We start from the raw sequence: 7204 nt of genomic DNA on the forward strand, positions 1-7204 counted from the left end.
CTGATATATGGTAATCAATGTGAGGTGAGTGCCCATCAAGAGATGAAGAAATAAAGAAAATGCAGTCATATATGTATAATAAAATATAACATCTCTTTTAAAAAATAAAAACACTGATCTCTACAGTAAGAAGGCTAAGCATTGAAGACCTTCAAAATGAAGTAAATGGAGCAAAATGCTGAATGAATGTATGGATAGTACTTGTATATATAATAAAATGATTCTTATATGTATAATAAAAATTATTCACATTCAGAAATATGATAGTTAGCAGAAATATGATAACCAGGGTTGTCATCATTGAGCTGAGTTGTTGTTTGGTGTTGTTTGGTATTTTTCTCCACACAACAGTTAGCTTATAGATAACAAGTATTGTGCACTTTAAGATGTATCCAGAGAATAATTCTTTTGTTTTGTTCAAAACAACATAAGTTTAAAAAAAAAAAACATAAGCTCAGAACAAGCAAGATGGCTCAGCACAAAAAAGCTCTTGCCTTCAAGACATTACCTGGGATCCATGTGGTTTAAAGAGAAAATCAAAGTGACTCCCAAAAGTTGTCCTCTGATGTTGATGGGTGCACAGTGGCATGTGCACTCTTTTTTTTTTCCTTACAACAATTGAATAAATGAACAAATATAAAAACATTTTAAAAACACATACACTTAAATGCTGAATGGAAGTGGGTAAAACTGATTCACTGCCTGCTTGTAAATAAAGACTCAAATAAACAGACACAATAATCAAAAGAATGCATATTATAAAAATTACTGATATCTAGCCAATTCTCAATAAATGCCAGTCCCCTCATCTCAGTGTTTCCACACAATTCTAACCTCTGGCAAACTGGATTTAGGCTGAAATTTATACTAGAATTACAAGTGACTTCATTACTTCATAACATGTTTTGCCAGTTTGGAAAAAGAAAAGGCAAGAACTGAGTTTATAATGATTTCTAAGGTCATGCGGAGATTTGAAATTATCTCCTGTTTCTTATTTCAATAAGGGCAGCAGTCTCAAATACAGAAAGACTGGTCTAGGCTGCTTAACTAGCCTGGCACTGGTGAGCTATCAAAACTTATTTTGAGATGCAAATGATGAGTTTTTTTTTTTAAGCAGGATTTCAGTCAACCTGTTTATTAGATTATTTTACCCTCTGTATTATTTGGACCCAGAGAATAACAGGAATGGTGTCAACATTTTTTGGTTTAGCTTGCATTCACAACATGTGTGTGGTGAGGAAGGGGTTGCCCACTGACATGAACAGAAGGTAAATGATGTCCACACAATCAGGATGATGCTTGTATATCTCCTGAAGCTCTGAGAGAGACTTTGAAATTACCTCCCTGACCCAAAAGGAAACTGTCACCAACAAGAATCAAACTGTTATGGATAAAGGAGCCAACTTAGAAAACTGACAGGTAATGAGATACTCACATCCGCCAAGGTGAACAGATGGCCATCTTCAGAGGACACAGAACAATTGTCACTAAAAACAGAGCCTGAGACTGTGTGAAAAGAAGGCAGCTTTCCAACCTCAGACCCTGGGAAAACAGGACGGGCTATATCTGAGATGAGAGGAAGGTAGTGGAAATTTGAGAAGGAGCTGTTGTTTGCAGAAATGGATAGCTGGGGAGATGACTCTCTCTTTGGTCTAAGATTTCTAAGAAGTAGTGCCATTGTGTATTCATTGCTGAAATAAAAGGCGCTGTCACACCTGGCAGAGATACAGGGTTGAGAGATTTAAAGCAAGAACATCAGAATAAGCTGTGTTTGTTTTGTTCCTAATGTGAAGTGTTTCAATTCTTTCCGGGAATTGGCAGGGGTGTGTGTGTGTGTGTGTGTGTGTGTGTGTGTGTGTGTGTGTGTGTGTGTATGATTAAAATTGTAATTAAATTTGCATTGTACTTTAATCCTTTTACCTTGAATTGGGTTTTATACTGGCAGAGTGTTTATGTATAATATGGGAAGTTTTAAGGAACTCGGTTTTGGACAGACAACCCACCTGACCTTAACTAGAGCATTGCTGAAAGCACTGATGTTCCCATTTGGTAAGATTCTAGACTCAAGAGCACATACATTGTGACATCTTCATTGTTCATGACAGATTCACATGTCTCCTCTGGCAGAAAGCAAACAGGCTATGACTTAAGGAAAAGCTATTACCATTGATTTACTGCTAAAGCTTTCAAAGGGGTGATAAGATGTGGCCCATCCTGATAGGTTACTTTGTTCATGTATGTATATGTATGTGTAAGCATGTGTGTGCACATATGTGTGTTCTCCATGTAGAACCCAAAGGATGCTACTTCCAGCCCAGCTCTGTCACTTTCTCATTTCCTACTTCATTTCCTGGAGATGCTGTCTCTCACTGAAGATGGAGTTTGCCCCAATTTCTTTTATTTCTGCCTCTCAACACTAGAGTTACAGTCATATACATGTATCCAGCCTTCACATGTATACAGAAGAAAGAAACTTTGGTCCTCATGCTTTCAAAGCAACTACTCATAATCACTGAACTATTTCCCCCAACCATTTATAATAATTTTGGATCTTTACTAGTATTAGTTTGGTTGCTTCAATATAACTGTATTTCATTATGGGATGCCATGCATTGCTTTGATGTGTATACAGTGTTTCATGGGTAAATCTAGCAGATCCATCATTTTTCTTACTCACAATCAATATCACCTCAATGTATTCATGGACAACTGCTGTAGTGTAGGAATCTATATGTTAGTCTGTCCCTGTGAAAGGTCTACCACTAAGTAAGCATTTTGCTAATAGAGTGATCTTTCCTCCCCATTTCTCCTGGGGATAATGAAAACAGTCATTAGCTAATATGGAAGAATCAACTGTGGATGTCACGCCCTAATTCTGCTTTTTTCTGAGGAATCAACCATGCATTGGGACCCAGTTTTCCTTTCACTCTGTTTGATGAAATTCTTACCTGACCAACCTGGTTCCCTTTTCCTGGATGGACAATTAGTTAACCAGAGGTAACATCTGCTTACCTTTACAGGTTTATTCTTCAACTGAGTCCAGGATTTCTGGTTCTTTGATAAAAAGTTCTGACAAAAGCTGGGTCTCTTTGCTTTTTGATTCTTGTACATTTATATATTATATATAACATTAAATTTTGTGTATGGGTGTTTTGTCTGCTTGTATGTGTGTTCTCATGTGCAAGGAGTGCCTGAGGAGGTCAAAAGAGGACAACCTGAAACTGAAATTATAGATGTTGGGCATTGCCATGTGTCATGTGGGTGTTGAGAATCAAACTTGAGTCCCTGGAAGAACAAGTCAGTGTTTTTGACTACTAAGCTAGTTCATTAGCCCTGACATGTCTCATTTTAAATTTATGTTCCACATATGAAAAAAAATGTGTAGTAATTGTTCTTATCAGTCAAACTTATATCACTGATTACTTTTGATTGCATTCATTTTCCTGCTAATGCCAAGAGTTCTTTTTGTAAAAGTTGAGTAAAATTTCATAAGTATGTGTCATACTTTATCTCAAAACAGTTTTATTGAATTTCTCTGATGGCTAAAGAAGTTGAAAATCCTTTTATATGTTTATTGGCCGTTAGTGTTTCTTCTTGTCAGAAATGTGTGCTCAGTTCATTAGTTCATTTATTGATTAGATGAGTTTGGTTGATGTTTCCTTTTTGCAGCTCTTCATATATCTTGGATATTAATCCTCTGACTGATGTGTGATTGAGCAAAGATTCTTTTGCTTATTCTATATAGTTTTCTCTTTTTGGGTGATTGTTTCCTTTGCTGTACTGAAGCATCATCGTCTTATGTAATCTCATTTGTTTCCTGTGTTATTGAAGGTCTTGACTATAGTTGATTCTTGTAATAGGCTTTTGCTGTTGTTGTTTGTTTTGCTCTTGTGTGTTCTGGATATTGAGTTCTGTGTTTTGTGCACCCTCGGCAAGCATGATACCACTTTACTACACATTCAGTACCTTGAAGTGTTTTCCTCTGTTTTCAAATGTTCATATCTTACAGTAATGTTTTTGATCAATTTTGTTTTTTTAAGACAGTATCTGTGGTTTTTGCATGTTATAAACTTTATCTTATTGAACTATAATCTGATAAAAAATATAGCAAACTCTTTGCATTTTTTTATTTGGTAGGAATGAGTTGATTTATGGCCTAGAATCTCTTTTAGAGAAGGTTCTTTGAACTGCTGAGAGGAATGTGTATTGCTTTTCCTTTGATTGGAACAGAATGCATCTTTGTGTATATGCATCATGCCATTGTATCTGCAGGACAGTTCAGCTTTGAGGTCTCTCCATTAATATTTTGGTTGAATGATCTATCTAGTGATGAGATTGGTTTGTCAGTGTCAGCCATTATTATTGCAATAGGGCTCACCTCATCTTTTATGTTCATTAGTGTTTTATGAAGTGTGGAAGCCCGGCATTTGGTGTATATATATGTATGGCTGTTATATGGTATGTATAAATGTTCCTTGTAGATGTAAAGAGCTTTTTAATTTTCCTGAGTGATTGTGGCTTGAAGTCTTTATTATGAGATGTCGGAACAGCTGTGTTCACTTTATAGGCTGATTCCTATCCTTTGAATTTCTAGAGCCACTTGGTTTTATCCTATTCGTCTTTGTAATCCCATGGTCAAGAATAGCAGACTGTGTGAAATTTTAGCAAATCAAAGCAAACAAACAAACAAAACCAAAAATCAAACAAACAAAGAAAACTAAAAAATGATAGGACCCTTGAGATTCAGACTCTCATCCCTGTTGCCATACTAATACACACCTTTATTTCCAGAAGCTTGCTTCTGTATATTCACAGTCCTAATCTTTTTTCTTTTCTCCTTTTCAATTTATTTGCATAGATAATTTTACTGGGGGTTGTATTTATTTACTTATTTTTTATCAAATTATTTGGACTCTTCTGAAAATAAAAGTTTAGTCCGTAACTAAATTTGAAAGTGTAATTAACATAAGACAAAGATAGGCAATTGTCTACCAGAGAGAGGCACACTTACCAGTAGGGATTTTTGTTTGTTAAACTTGGAAAGAAATTGAAAATGTTTTTATCAAAAGAGTGTAGCAAAATATAGTACATTTGTTGCCATTTGTAATTGAAATATGTGTGCAAGTGCATGCTGAGAGGGCTAATGGACAGAATGGGCAAAATGATTAAGTTGTCATCTTTCAGAAACAACCTTGCCCTCTTATGAACTGGTCGATGAGATGGCCATAGAACTCTTCAAGCCACATTCACATTTTGGGAGCTGCAAAGTTATGATCAACTCCATTGTGGCTATGAGGGTAAAAAGCAGCAAAGTGACATGGTTTAGTCCTAGGGGACCTTTCTATTCCAGTTCCTGAACCAAACGCTCTGGGAGCAAGATTGTTTCAGTGTGTTTTCTGCAGGCAGCAGATGTTTCTAGGCTGCAATTATGTTAAAGTCTAGTAAAAGCATCTTCATAACATTTCTCCTCCATGATGATCTGAATCCAGGTCCTGCAGACACAGCATGGGTGTTCATATAACACATACTGAGCTCCAGAGACTCCAACTCCAGCCCAATGTTTCTATTCCTGAGGGACTTGTTCTATGTATAACTGCCTCACTATAAGTCTTTCTTTGACATAATTAAAAACTTCTCCATCTGCTCAGTCCACTTCTATCACTTACTCTTCTCCTTTCTGTAGTTCATGTGTTTGATATTAAGCTAGCAATTTTAATAACTATTCACTGTTAAAATGACTGGTTTGGCTTCTGACTTCTGCTTGACCAATAAAAATAGGTTTTATTGTTGTAATATTGCAATGAGAAAATGGAAGCTCACAGGCAAAAAGTCATAGTCTCACTAGCAACAGTATTTGATCTACAATTCCATGACTCTAAGGATATTTAGTTTCCTGTTTTTCTCTCCCCCATTACTGCAAACAGCGATTCTTTTCTCATGGAAGAGAACCTGACGTCATTCTTCCTAATTTTCGGTCCAATAACTGCCTCAGATCATATTTTCCTATCATTGCCTGTTTCCGTTTTGCATTTAGAGTAATTTGCCACAAAGGTCCAGAGTTGTAGCTGCAACAAGAAGAATGGAAGAGTTAGGAGAGTTAAGAAGCATTGGTGACTAGTAAGGAAAAGGGGAAACAACCACTTGTGTACATGATCAGAGAATCTACAGGGTATTCAATGAATTTCCAGGATGTGACACTCTTATCATCATGCACTGGATCATATTTCTAGTTTAATTCAGCCCACTTAAGCTTTTTTTTTTTCAACTTATATATTTTCTTTATTACATTTCAAATGCTATCCCGAAAGTTCCCTATACCCTCCCCCACGCTGCTCCCCTACCCACCCACCCCAACTTCTTGGCCCTAGCGTTCCCCTGTATTGGCACATATAAAGTTTGCAAGACCAATGAGCTTCTCTTCCCAATGATGGACAACTAGGCCATCTTCTGCTACATGTGCAGCTAGAGACATGAGTTCTGGGGGTACTAGTTATTTCATATTGTTGTTCCACCTCTAGGGTTGCAGACCCCTTTAGCTCCTTGGGTACTTTCTCTAGCTCCTCCATTGAGGGCCCTGTGTTACATCCTATAGATGACTGTGAGCATCCACTTCTGTATTTGTCAGTCACTGGCATAGCCTCACATGAGACAGCTATGTCAGGGTCCTTCAGCAAAATCTTGCTGGCATAGGCAAGAGTGTCTGGGTTTTGTGACTGATTATGGGATGGATCCCCGGGTAGGGCAGTCTCTGGATGGTCTATCCTTTCATCTTAGCTCCAAACTTTGTCTCTGTAATTGCTTCCATGGGTATTTTCTTCCCTATTCTAAGGAGGAATGAAGTATCCACACATTGGTCTTCCTTCTTCTTGATTGTCTTGTGTTTTGCAAATTGTATCTTGGGTATTCTAAGTTTCTGGGTAATATCCACTTATCAGTGAGTGCATATCAAGTGAGTTCTTCTGTGATCAGGTTACCTCACTCAGGATGATACCCTCCAGATACATCCATTTGCCCAAGAATATCATAAATTCATTGTTTTTAATAGCTGAGTAGTACTCCATTGTGTAAATGTACCACATTTTCTGTATCCATTCCTCTGTTGAGGGACATCTGGCTTCTTTCCTGCATCTGGCTATTATAAATAAGGCTGCTATGAACATAGTGGGGCATGTGAAGGTGTTTTCTTGATGAGAGTTTGGTTTAC

General features: G+C 37.1%; 1 long non-coding RNA gene across 1 annotated transcript in view; it reads right to left on the minus strand.

Annotated features, from left to right (window-relative positions):
• Positions 1 to 4944: 4944 nt before the first annotated feature.
• LOC110293813 overlaps positions 4945 to 7204 on the minus strand; it is a 72602-nt gene continuing 70342 nt past the window's right edge. Inside the window, exons 4-5 of the long non-coding RNA XR_002377855.1 lie at positions 5923 to 6065; positions 4945 to 5492 (exon numbers count right to left, since the gene is read on the minus strand). This is a non-coding gene — a long non-coding RNA (uncharacterized LOC110293813). The remainder of the gene's footprint in view (positions 5493 to 5922; positions 6066 to 7204) is intronic.

This window comes from Mus caroli, chromosome 5 (genome assembly GCF_900094665.2).
Source record: "Mus caroli chromosome 5, CAROLI_EIJ_v1.1, whole genome shotgun sequence".
NCBI classification, from domain to species: Eukaryota; Metazoa; Chordata; class Mammalia; order Rodentia; family Muridae; genus Mus; species Mus caroli.